At 38.1% G+C, this 14,071-nt stretch overlaps 1 protein-coding gene and 1 long non-coding RNA gene across 5 annotated transcripts in view; both read right to left on the bottom strand.

Annotated features, from left to right (window-relative positions):
* The window catches only part of LOC105487858 (potassium voltage-gated channel interacting protein 4), a 1,213,665-nt gene that overhangs the window by 1,162,159 nt on the left and 37,435 nt on the right, over window positions 1-14,071 (bottom strand). The gene's annotated exons all lie outside the window — the stretch shown is intronic.
* LOC139362112 (uncharacterized) overlaps window positions 1-14,071 on the bottom strand; it is a 127,001-nt gene that overhangs the window by 75,718 nt on the left and 37,212 nt on the right. The window contains exon 2 of the long non-coding RNA XR_011620458.1: window positions 1-14,071. This exon is cut by the window's left edge and continues 75,718 nt beyond it. This is a non-coding gene — a long non-coding RNA (uncharacterized lncRNA).

Below are 14,071 nucleotides of genomic sequence, written 5' to 3'. Positions count from 1 at the left end.
TGGGCAATCACATCACCTGGTTTTAACACCATATTAAGGAAACAGGCACTGAATAAAGGAGGGAAGATAGTCTTGTATGGCCTACACCACTCCATCCCCATCCCCTGGCAGCAGGGACATGGTGTGGAGGGAGAATCTGTGTGTTTGGGGTAGGGAAAGCACCGCGATTATGGGACTTTGCATTGAAAGAGCTTCTGCACAGCAAAAGAAACTACCATCAGAGTGAACATGCAACTTACAGAATGAGAGAAAATGTTTGCAAACTACTCATCTGACAAAGGGCTAATATCCAGAACCTACAAAGAACTCAATCAAATTTACAAGAAAAAAACAAACAACCCCATCAAAAAGTGGGCAAAGGATATGAACAGACACTTCTCAAAAGAAGACATTCATACAGTCAACAGACACATGAAAAAATGCTCATCATCACTGGCCATCAGAGAAATGCAAATCAAAACCACAATGAGATATCATCCAACACCAGTTAGAATGGCAATCATTAAGAAATCAGGAAACAACAGGTGCTGGAGAGGATGAGGAGAAATAGGAACACTTTTACACTGCTGCAGGGACTGTAAACTAGTTCAACCATTGTGGAAAACAGTGTGGCGATTCCTCAAGGATCTAGAACTAGAAATACCATTTGACCCAGTCATCCCATTACTGGGGATATACCCAAAGGATTATAAATCATGCTGCTATAAAGACACATGCACACTTATGTTTATTGCAGCACTATTCACAATAGCAAAGACTTGGAATCAACCCAAATGTCCATCAGTGACAGACTGGATTAAGAAAATATGGCACATATACACCATGGAATATTATGCAGCCATAAAAAAGGATGAGTTAGTGTCCTTTGTAGGGACATGGATGAAGCTGGAAACCATCATTCTCAGCAAACTATCACAAGAACAGAAAACCAAATACCGCATGTTCTAACTCATAGGTGGGAACTGAACAATGAGATCACTTGGACACAGGAAGGGGAACATCACACACTGGGTCCTATTGTGAGGAGGGGGGAGAGGGGAGGGATAGCATCAGGAGATATATCTAATGTAAATGACGAGTTAATGGGTGCAGCACACCAATGTGGCACACATATACATATGTAACAAACCTGCACGTTGTGTACATGCACCCCAGAACTTAAATTAAAAAAAAGAAAATCATGTCCATCAAACTCAAAAAAAAAAAAAAAAAAAAAAAATGCAGTGCTGCCCTGTCACAGTGGAAAGCAGAACTCAGAAAGCAGGACAAGGAAGAACTCAGCCAGTGTGGATGGAGGGAGCATCTAGACAAGCCTTAGCCAGAGGCAAACTGTCCATCCCAGTGGTCCCTGAGTTCCTGCAAGCCTTGCCACCATGCACTAAAGTGCCCAGGGGTCCTCAATCAACTTGAAAGGCCTTATAGGCCCCAAGTACTGCAATTTCTGGGCAAGTCCTGGTGCTGTGCTGGGCTTGAAGTCAGTGGACTTGGGATGCACATGACCTAGCGAGACGCCAGCGGGGGCAGCCAAGGGAATGACTGCATCATCATGCTTCCCCAACTCCAGGCAGAACAGCTCGCAGTTCCAGCAGAGACTCCTTCCTTTTGCTTGAGAGGTGAGGGAAGAGTAAAGAGGACTTTGTCTTGCAACCTGTATGCCAGTTCAGCCACAGCAGGACAGGGTACCAGGCAGAGTCCTGAGACTCCCATTTCAAGCCTTAGCTCCCCAATAACATTTCTAGACACAGTCTAGGCCAGAAAGGAACCCACTGCCTTGAATAGAAAGAGCCAGTCCTGGCAGGATTCATCACCTGCTGACTAATAAGCACTTGGGCCCTGAATAATCAGCAATCATACCCAGGCAGTACTTGCTGAGGGCCTTGGGTGAGACTCAGAGCTGTGCAAACTTCAGATGTGACCCAGAATAATCCCAGCTGGGATGGCTATGGGAAGAGACTTCTTCTGTTTGAGGGAAGGAAAGAGAAGTAAAGGGGACTATGTCTTACAGTTTGGGTACCAGCTCAGCCACAGTGAGGTACAGCAACAAGCACACTCTTGTGGTCCCCAAGTACAGGCCTAGGCTCTTGGACAGCATTTCTGGACCTGCCCTGGGCCAGAGGGAAGCCCAGTGCCCTGAATGGTGCCGGCCTGGCAGAACCCCACCGTGAGCTGATGGTGGTTGTGGTCATAGGGAGAGGCACCTTTGCATGTGGAAAGGGGAGAAAAGAGTGGGAATGAATTTGTATTGTGATTTGTGTCAGCTTAGTCACAGTAGAATAGAACAACAAGTAAATTTCATCATGACTAAGTGGGATTTATCCCAGGGATGCAAGGATAGTTCAACACACACAAATCAATCAATCTAATACATAATGTCAAAAGAATGAAGAGCAAAATCCAAATGATTATTTTGACAGATCCCAAAAAAAGGCATTTGATAAAATCAACATCCCTTCATGATAAAAACCCTCAAAAAACTGTATATAAAAGGAATATACCTTTATCACATAAAAGCCAAATAAAGAACAAATCCCCAGAAGGTATCATGCTGAATGGAGAAAAACTGAAAGCTTTTCCTGTAAGATCTGGAACAAGACAAGGATGCCCACTTTCACCACTGTTATTCAACATAGTACTAGAAGTCCTACTAGAGCAATCAGACAAGAGAAAAAAGTAAAGGGCATCAAAATAGGAAAGGAAGAAGTCAAATTATCATTGTTTGAAGATAATACGATCTTATAGTTGAAAAAACCTAAGGACTCCATCAAAAAAATTGTTAGAACTGATAAATTCAGCGAAGTTGCAGGATACAAAACACAGAAAAATCACTAGCATTTCCATATGTCAACAATGAACAATCTGAAAAAGGAATAAAAAAAAGTAATCCCATTTGCAAGAGCTACAAATAAAATAAAGCACTTAGGTGCAACCTTAATTAAAGAAAGGAAAGAATTCTACACTGAAAACTACAAAGCATTGATGCAATAAATTAAAGAGGACACACAAAAACAAAGATATCCCATGTTCATGCATTGGAAGAATCACATGGTTAAAATGTCTATACTACATAAGTAATCTACAGATTCAATGCAATCTCTATTCAAATATCAATGACATTCTTCATCAAATTAACATGGAACCACAAAAGTCAAAGCTATCCTGAATACAAATGGAAAAAAAAAAACAAAAAAAACAAAACACAAAACTGGAGGAATCACATTCTGACTTCAAATTAAACTACAGAGATACAGTAACCAAAACAGTATGGTACTAGCATAAAAGCAGACACATAGACCTATGGGATATTTTGTTTTCGATTCTTTGATTTCATTTCTAATTGCAATAGTTTCTTTTTAAATGATAGAAAAATCTCAACATATATTTCAAATGTGAAAACATATCAAGTTTTCATTGTTTCTGTAAATCTGGGTTCACAAAATTAACCACTAAGATAATTTGCAGATGGTTTACTAAAATAAGTCCGACTTAAAAGTAATTAGAAAATTTGGAGACACTTCAATTTAACAGAAAAAAGCAATCATGTGAATAGAAAACCAGAGTGTCCTATCTGATAAGACTGACGGAAGCCTATTGAAAATAATAGAGCTTCTCCACTAATTTGGTTGACCGATTCATTTCCTGAATGAGTAATCCACACCTTTGCCTGCCTTTACTTTAGCCAAGAGAAAGGTCCTTCTTGCCTGGCTCCCTAAAATGAGAAAGTAGTGCCAATTCAGAAAGCTGCAATGGACTTGGTCCTCTGCATCGATGCTGCCATAGCTTTTGGGATATGTCCTATAGGCCATCAAAAGACTGGGAACCAGGAACTTTCCATATTTAGTGGATTAACTGCATTTTACTAAATATGTCATTTTCAAGCTTTTCTACAACTATACTTTGAATACACTACAGTTGTAAAAATGTGCATCTTAAGTTCTGATTTCTGATTGCATGTCTAGTCCCTAGGAATAGTGTAAACATTATTACTCTAGCAATAATCTATAGCTTTCTACTTTTTTCCCTGTCATGTTTCTATTTTATGTGTTCTCCATTGAATGTAATTCTGACCAGTAAGTACATGCTTCAGATTCAGATCCACTTCAAAATATACTGAGTTTTCTGTGCATAAATGTCACTTTAATGACTATAATAGTTCATCTTATGAATGTACCATTAATAGCTCATTTCTTCAGTGTTCAACATTCAGACTACTTCTACTCTTTTGTTATAATAAATACTGTTTCCATGAATATCATTTTCCATACATCTTCATTTGCATTTTATGCTACTTTTATAGCAGAATCCCAGCAGAAAGATTCAAAGATCATGAATACTTTCAGTTATTGAGATATATTGCCAAGTGCTTTCACCAGAAGTTGTAAAAGTTTTCAGCTGGAAACTGCTTATGATAAAATGTTATTTAAAAAGCTGAGGATAAAATTTAACATATAGTGTGCACTTAACCTGTGAAGCACAAAGTGAGGGGGTGGGAGTGGTCTGGCTGGAGGAGAACGATTTTATCACTGCCATTGTTTAGAATTGCCCAAGCATGGTGATAACAAAAAGCAGACCCACTGTTAGTTGGTTTTACTATTGCTATTAAATTCCCTTCAAACAACACACCCTCTTGTGCTTACACCTGAGGGGGCCACTGCTTTTAATTACATAAATTATATACATAAAGTAAGAGCCATATATCAAGTTGTTGACACAAGCAATATGTAGGTTATTTATTAAACAATATTTATTGTGTGCTCTTCATGTGCCCACACCCCATGAGGTGCTAGAGATAAAATGTTAAATAAGACAAAGTTCATGCCCTCCAGAGGTAAAGTGGGGCTGGAATTATGGCTGATTTTTTATTCTCTTCTACATATTGGCAGTGCCCACATTTTGCAAAAATGAACATCTCATTTTTATTTTTAGAATAATAATAAATGCATTAATTACTAGAAGTTAAAACTGCTATGATGAAATCTATTACTACTCATTCTTTAATATTGCAAACTAGATTCATTACTCCCTCCACAAACCTTTGTTTTCATACAAGGGGTCATTTGAAAGGCCCAAAGAGAAACCATATAAAAATTCAAATTGATGAATGTAGGTTGAAAAATCTAGGGAAGTTTCCATGTTCAAAATAGGCCCTCTTATTCCCTCCCCTGATCTCACTGGTCTGCCAAAATACATACACTCAAAAAGTGTCATGGAATGCCTCAGATACAACTAACTATAGATACTTTATAAATTAAATAGAATCACAATTACAAAGAGGATTTGAGGATGTTACAAACTGTGTCTGAGCCATTGCTAAGTCATCAGCTATATTCTTTCAACTACTGAATGTTTGAAGAACATGTACTTTGTTAGAAACCTGGGGGAAGGGATGGGAAAATTCTCTGAGAAATTTCTGCCAAGAGGGAAGGAATGAACAGAAGTGATGCCTGCGCGGGTGGTGTCATATAATATCTGGGAGTTGAGGCCTCATGAATACAGGGCATTTCCTTCATCATACAGAGGACGTCATCATCCATTTATTTATATTACAAATATTTTTGGTATACTCGGGTAAGTTATAAACATAAAGTTATACTGGGTATATAGAAGTGAATTCAGTATTTGAAGTTTTGTCCTCATGGCTCTTACAATTTAATAAGTCAATAAAATGAGAAAATAAAGTAAATAAATCCATATTTTCAAATTTGTTATAATATAAAAGAACACAGTGGTCTGAGAGAGAAAGATAAGGAGCCCTTATGTACGATGAGATGTTTACAGAAAGACCTTCTGGGAAAGAGACATTCCAGCTGAACCCCAGGGCAAAAAGGCGCTAGACATTATAGAGTGAAAGGAAAAACTTTCAGGTCAAGGAATGGCAAGTGAGAGGCTATGACACAGGACTGGTAGCATGAGAAGCTCTGAGAAATCATCTGGCTATAATGAAGTGAACAAGTGGGAGAATGGTGTGAGAATGAAGCTGGAAAGGTGGGTAGAAATTAAGTTATCAAGTAGAGAGATATCTGGAGACCCATAGACAGAAATATATGGTTGAGGCTTGGAGGGATTAGGGAAAGGTTATAATGGAAGGGACTTCGTAGAAGCAGGACTGCCGTGACTTCAGTACATATAGGAAGCCACCGTATTTTCCCTTGGAAGAGAGGAACCCAGAAAGGTGAGTTCACATGGAAGTCATAAATGTCACTGTTTCTGGGCACCTTCATAAGTCCTAGGTAGCAGGAATTGGAGGGAGAGGCTATCAAAGGGTCGGCCTGCCCATAACATCTAATGACTAAGCAACACGACAGAGCATGGTTACCAAGTAAACCAGAGTGATCATTGGTCATTTACATCCTACTTTATCATGTAGCCACTGGTACAAACTGCTAATCAAATGAAATTCAGTGTCTCTAATCTCTGATTGTGTCTACAACATGCACAGTATGTTTAAATTTGATAGAAGTGTAGAATGATAGCTTATTTCTTTATTCCTTCTGAAGCCATCTTCCTCTCAATTTGAGATTTTTTTTGACATGGATAATGCAGGTCACAGAAAGAACCCTTTTTTCTTTGAATAGACCAAGTATAGGAATGATAAATAACAAATAACTGAAATTCAACTCAATCTCGAGCCAAAAAGAAAATCTGATGATATAATGTTATTAACCATATGGAAAATCCACTTTAATTGCTACACTAATTCTGCTACTAATAAGATTAGTGCAGAAAAGACTGAATGAAGTCACTTCAATATTAATTGGTCTTTCAAAGCTTGAACAGAAATGGCCATTTTTAATTAATTTAGGAAGACTGCGGGCACTGATTTTTTAAAATAGGGGCGTGAAAAGAGAAAAAGTAAATGCTAAGAGGCTTAAGAACACTATTAAACTCATTTATTATTCTTTTTTAATATAGAGTAAGTTATAGAAATCTTACAAAATCAACAGAAGGAAAGATAATAGGCTATCATGAAATATGCAATTTATTTTTTAAATGGGAAAAGAACTATTGAATAATAAGTGGAAGAACCATTAGGAAGTTATGTAAACGTTTCCCCTTTGAGTAATATAAATCCCGTATCACCCTAATGTCTACGCCCTAATAGTTTTATTCATTATCATAAATTTCAGGAGTCTCATTCTTTCACTACCTATTTCCAAGGCATTTTATTTTCATTTTAAACAATTAAACAACTTTATAGTCTCATATCTTCAAAATATATTCTGCAGTTTGTTAAAAATAAATGGGACTTGCCTAGCAATTAACAACATAGAAAATGGATTAACTTGATTTTGCTTTACTTCATTGTTATCTTTCACCTTTAGGAATTACAATTTTTAAGACTGGAAACAGAAAAGGCCATGGGTAGTCCAAAATTTCAGACATCCTGAATATTCTTTGATATATTCCTGCCATAGGGACATTGCATTAAAAATAAACAGGAAAAATAATTATTCAATCCCCTCCCTAGCTTCACCTCTTACCAAGAGAACAGGCTCATGACCTAAGAACCAAATAGGTTCTACAGTCAGACATACCTGGATTCAAATTCTTGTTCCTCCATTTATTAATACCATAATTACATGCTTGAATAAATAAGTTATTAACCACTTGTGGGCCTCAGCTTTCTACTCTGGAAAACAGACACAAAGATATCCCACAGGAACCATATACAGTGTATGTGACAGGATCTAATATAATACTTAGCAGACATTAGCTGTTCCATAAATATTCATTTTGCTTTCCTTAAAAGTCAGTTGGCATACATTTTCAAAATCTGGCTGATTGAACCTGTGTCTCACCAAACACCTTTTCAAATTCTAGAAATCTACTTCAGAAGTTTAGGGTCAAAAGGGTGGAGTCATCCTGAATTATCTTGGAGAGAAGACATAAACTTTCAAAGCCTATTTCCTTGTCAGTAAGATGAACAGTACCACAGCCTATTTCGCTGGGTGACAGCAGAATTTCTCAGCCTCAGAATTATAGATATTTTGGATGAGATCGTTTTTTGTTGTAGGGGGTTGTCTTGATAATTCTATGATATTTAGCAGCATGACCAGCCTCTACTCAATAGATGGTGTAAGTAGCTCCATCCCAAGTCGTAACAACCAAAAACATCTCCAGACATTGCACAATTTATTCTGGGGAACAAACTAAGCCTCCACTGAGAACTACTGGATTCAAATAAGTAACTTGAAAATTACTTAACATAGTACCTAGAATATAGTAATTTTCAATAGATGTTAGTTATTCGTTTTTATCCAGGTATAAAATTCAGGACTGTATTTCTGATTATGTTCTCTCTTCAAAATTACACATAAGCATCAGTGACAGTAAAGAAACTGCTCAAAGAGGAGCCAGATCTTTCCATAATGACCCCCAAAGCCACCAAAAATAAAATGATTAGATACAATTCTTTTTGGGCAAATATTCATTTGGACCTTGGGTATAAGGTGATGCTGGCATCCTGCTCTGCCTGACCTCCTTCTAGGAACCATCCTGTCTTTCCTAGTTGGTGCCATGCTGTGTCTCTTAAAACAAGGTTACATCATGCTGCTCAGGAAGCAGGCTGAGCAATGGGAATAGCTCAACTCTGCACTGAGTTATACCAGTTTGGGCTTCATGCAGGGCTGATGCAGCTTGCACATGGCTACCACTTCTTTCGGGCTCTCCTTTCTTTCAAAAAGCCTTCTGCCAAATCTACCATGTGACCAGCATGTGTGCACATCTTCTGTGTATTCTTCAAAAGTGTAGGTGTCACAAATAAACGATAGGAAAATTTAGGATGGAATTAGTAGATTCTTGACTTTCTCTGAAAGTTAGAAATGTATTATAAAAACAAAACTTTATATGTAAGTTGATTGCATCAGACTCCCCCATGGGCATTAGAGGGTGATATTAGTAGTGAGCCATCGGTAATATCCCAATAGATCCCACTGACTTGCCACACGTAACACTTGTTTCCATAGACCACAGGACTGCAAACTTCAGCAGCCACTCGCTCCCAGTCAAATCCAGGCCTTCATCTCTTTTCCAAATAAAGTGTTATTGAAACATAGCTACATTCATTTGTTTCATTCATCTTTGAGTGTTTCAGGCTACAGTGGCAATGTTAAGTGGCAGAAACTATATGACCCACAAATCCTAAAATTTTTACTACCTAGTTGTGGTAATCTGATAATGACTCCCAAAGTCAGTGCTATGTTCTAATTCGTGAATGTTACCTTATTTGGGAAGAGAGACTTTGCAGGTGTAATAAATAAGTCAAGGATCCTGAGGTGAGATCCTTCTCGTGTATCTGGGTGAGCCCTAAATGACAGCCAAAGTGTCCTTGTATGAGATAGGTAGAGGGAGATTAGACACACCCAGAGGAGAAAAGCTAACATGAAGATAAAGGCAAAGATTGCTGTAATGTAGCCACAAGCCAAGGAATGTCAAGACATGTTGGCAGTCACCAGACTCTGGAAGAGGCAAGGAAGTGCTCTCCCCCACAGCCTGCCGGGGAGGACCCTGGCCCTTCAGAGCCCATGCTGGCACCTTGATATTGGACTTTTGGCTTCCAGAACTGTGAGAGAATAAATTTCTGTCTGTTAGAAGCCACCAAGTTCAGGGTAGTTTATTAAAAGTGGTCCCAGGACATTAATACTCTGGCCTTTTACAGAAAAAGTTTTCTGCAACAGGCGAAACCTGTACCAATCAATGCACATATCTACCGCCCAACACAAGGAAGAAAATCTTCACACACACTATAAAAGCCATCTGCATACCCTTCCCTGATAACATCTAAATGTGATATTTACCAAGCCTGTCTACATCTTTTTACATATATCAATAAGGTATGCATCCAAAGCAAAACAGTATCATTTAGAGAATGTTGCATTTTACATAAAAGGTATATTTTTATGTAACCTTCTAAAAGTTGCTTTTCTACCTCACTATAACATTTTTAAGATTTATCCCTTTGATACATGAAGCTTTTAGTTTCTCTCAACGTTTTAGTATATCACAATTCCTTTATTTACTCTGCTATGGATGGACACTAAAGTATTTCTCATTCTCATCATGATGAGAGTACTGCTATACTTTGAGTGTAGCCCCCACAACTCATGTGTTGGAAATGGGGTCCTTGGAGTGGCAATGTTGGCTGGTGGGTCGCTGAGGGCATTAAGAGGAATTAATGCCACTCTTGAGGGACTGGGTTAATTCTCACAGCAGTAAGTGAATGAGTTCTCGCTCTTGCAGGACTGGATTAGTTACTGAAAAGAGTGGGTTGCTATAAGGCAAGGCCGCCCCTCACGTGTTGTCTCTTTCACACACATTAGCTTGCTCTTCTGCTTTTCCACCCCTTCCTGCTCCGAAAGTCTCTGCCTGTAATAAAAAGTAATAAAAATAAATAGAATTCCAAGCAAAGCTGGCAATTCTATCACTTTAATGCCTCTTTTCTTCAGAATATATGAACACTGGCACAAAAGAGTCATACATCCTTTGGGTGGTTTTCTGCCGTATCTGCCTACCTCTATAAAGCAGGAACGATTCCACATTTCCCCTCATTCCTTCAGCTCCAGCTATCCTGGCCTTCTTTCATTCCCTATTGCTCCAAGAGGGGACATCCTTACCCTCCTTCAGGTCTTGGCTCAAATGCCACCTGTTTAAGGAATCCTTCCCCAAGCTCCCCATCAAGACCAAATTCCCTTGTGATGGCTTCCTGTGCAGCACCCTTATCCTTGTAATACAGTCAAGTCCATCACCAGGCAATAAATCAGGTTTGCCATTCAATCATATAAAATGTGGGATCATGTTAGAGTGAAGTTTGTGGAAAAACATTACTTTTCAGTTTCTCTTTACTGTCATAGAAAGCAGAAAATAAGCACAGTGAAGGGTATATGGAATACAATGGACTAAAGTAAGAGTTCCAAACGACAATGAGATTGGAAAGGGAGTCAGGGATCATTCAGTTCCTTAAAAGGTTTAGGAAGGATTTTAGAGCTTATTCTCAATTTAATGAGAAATCATTTTATTTCTACAGTGTCTTTATCATTTTTTTAATTCCCCAATCATAAAGTAGTTGGAAAAACTACTGAACTACTAAACCTCATTAAGGAGTTGAAGTTTCCTTTCAACTTCTTAATGATGTTTGCCCTAAGAAATTAAGAACTGGAAATTGAGAATGGAGAACGAACACCAGATCAAGCATCAAAGTCAACTATGTTATAACTGGTTCTACAATTTCGAGTTTGTGTGTTATGGGATAAGTTTTCTTGAGTTTTAGTCCATACGAACTCTAGTTTATGTCTCATTAGATTAATGTCCATCTTATTACCTGAAAATTAAACTTCAGGAAGGTAGGATTTGGTGTAATGCAGAGTAAATGTTCAGTAATCACTGGTTGGAAGGAAATGAAAAGAAAAAAAAGAACCATATCAACAGTTTATTTCTGGGAGAGAAAAAGAGAATATGACACTATAGAAATAATACACTTTATTATTAAATTTAGGATAAGCTTCAAAGTCCTTTCTAAACCCTCTAAGAGACTGAATGATCCCTACCCTCTCTCCAATCTCATATTCCCATGCCCCTCCCTCATCATCCTCCAGCCAAGTAAATGTCTCTGAATTCTTTGGTCACCCCAGGCTTCTCTCCCTGCCTGGAATTTTCTTCTCCCACATCTTTACTTAAGGGTTTCCTTATCTTTCTCACCTTGTCTCACACATCACCTCCTCAGAGAAACGCTATCTGAAAAGCCTATTTAAGCCTAACCTACTGATACCTCCAAATCCAGTTACTACTTTCTGCTGCTTATTTACTTCATAGCCTTCATTCTAGGCTCAGAACGTGTTTCCTAATTTGCTTTGGGTTTACTCGTGTGTTAACTTCTTTATGTATGTAAGCTGCAATAACTGGTTCAGAGCACATACTGTATTAGTCTGTTTTCATGCTGCTGATAAAAACATACCTGATACTGGGTAATTTATAAAGAAAAAGAGGCTTAATGAATTCACAATTCCAAGTGGATGGGGAGGCCTCACAATCATGGTGGAAGGCAAAAGCCACGTCTTACATGGCAGCAGGCAAAGACAGAATGAGAGCCAAGTGAAAGGAGTTTCCCCTCATGAAACCAACAGATTTCATGAGACTTATTCACTACCCGGAGGATAGTATGGGGGAAACTGCTCCCATGATTCAATTATCTCCCACCAGGTCCCTCCCACAACATGTGGGAATTATGGGAGCTACAATTCATGATAAGATTTGGATGGGGACACAGCCAAATCATATTACACACTTAATAAACATTAGGTGAACAAACAAACAAAGATGATTCTACTCTGAAAGCATAGTTACCTGTGCAGGGGAGGGCACAGAGCCCATAAGGAGAACTCAGAGGAACTACAGTGTCCCTCTCTGATAAAAGGCTCAAACACTGACACATCTACCCAAAAGAAGGAGATGAGGCTGTCAGGTAGTATTCAATCTTCTCTTCCAGCCAGCAGGACAGCCAGCTGGAGTCATCAGCATCAATGCAAATGTGTTGTCTATAAGGTCTAAATTACATCAATTTATCATCAAACTAAAATTTAAAACATTTTTCAAGAAAAATACACAAGCAAAACACACGAAAGTATTTTATTCCAACCAGCCAATGTGATTTCTCATGAAATTCTGGGTCTTTTCAAGGTCATCAGAAAACAAAGCCAAAGCAGACTGGAGGCTTCTACAGATCCAGTCTCCTGATTTCATCGTAGAATTGAATATAAGGCCTCATTTAGGAGGATCTTGTGAGGCCCCAGAGATTCCCTCAAAATTCATTCTGAAATTACAGACTTTAGTTCTAAAAACAACCATGATTAAGCATGACATCTACAGATGCCTGCTCTCCAATAAAGCTGTAATTTGGGAAAAATCAAAGCCATAAGGAACTAAATTATGTAAGGGAGGCTTTTCATTACTCTCTAATCTAACTCACTCTGAGTTAAGAGGCAAATGAAATTTGATTATTCGGCCAGTTACTTTTCAGCTTCTGTGTTTAATTTACTTTTTCTCAGAAGATTAAAAAAGTCACACGAACTATTATTAAATGTAGATTTGAACTTGAATTTGCTTTTTAAGATCATTTGTTAAGTGATTAGTATTTTTAAGAAGCCGAGGTCATTCATTTACTCTGATTTACCCTAGCTTAGTCAATAAGATGCCTTAATTAAAATAAATAATAAATAATAAATAGCTGAAATCTGCTATTCATTTTTTTAATAGCTATTCCAAATAGAAGTAGAAAGCAATCTTATTTTTTATTGACTGTTTACAGTTTTTTTTTTAATTTTTTTTTTCTGGTGCATACAATGAGCTGACAACCTCAACTAACCAAAGAACTAATTTAATTTTTAAAAAGAATCAATTTTGGCAACTTTAGAATCTTCAGAAAAGTCCTCTGTACAAAAAGGAGCTCAAACAATAGTCTCTGCTAAGGTGCTGCTGCTTTTTTAATTAAGATGTGAAAGATGGAAGGTTCATAAAAAGATAGCCAACCCCTAACATCTACTGCAATGTTCCTACACTTGTCAAGTAGACAAGATACAAGTTTTCTGTGCATATCGTGGCAGCATTTATACATTCTACAAAAATGTTTTAATGGCTTTACAAAGAAAAAGCAAGCTGGTTATAAGATTCTCTCATTTTAACTGTCTAGTACTTCCTAACATCTATGTTCATGCAGTGAAACCACCTGAGCTTTCAAATGAAGAGAAAAAGAGAGTGAGAAGTTTTTACAATTCCAATCCTGAGAGGCACTTGACTTTTTGAGATGGGATTTCTGAAAATATTCCTAAGTCCTGAAAGGTGGAAAGAATTGATATTCACACACCACACACACACACACACACACACACACACACACACACGTCTGGGATTGGTGACATACCTGCCAGACCCCTGCCCAGTATCATCAGCAATAGCAGGGTCCTTTAGTAGCTGGTGCTTGGTTCCATCTTGTAATTCAATCATTAATGTTTTCATGGATCCTAATTCAGGCACAGCCCTCCAGTCTTCCTCAGTACAGACATGGATTCTTCATCATCATTGC

The sequence above is a fragment of the Macaca nemestrina genome, chromosome 3, assembly GCF_043159975.1.
Source record: "Macaca nemestrina isolate mMacNem1 chromosome 3, mMacNem.hap1, whole genome shotgun sequence".
NCBI classification, from domain to species: domain Eukaryota; kingdom Metazoa; phylum Chordata; class Mammalia; order Primates; family Cercopithecidae; genus Macaca; species Macaca nemestrina.
The sequence above is the reverse complement of the archived record's forward strand: the minus strand, read 5'-3'. Positions and strand labels throughout refer to the sequence as shown.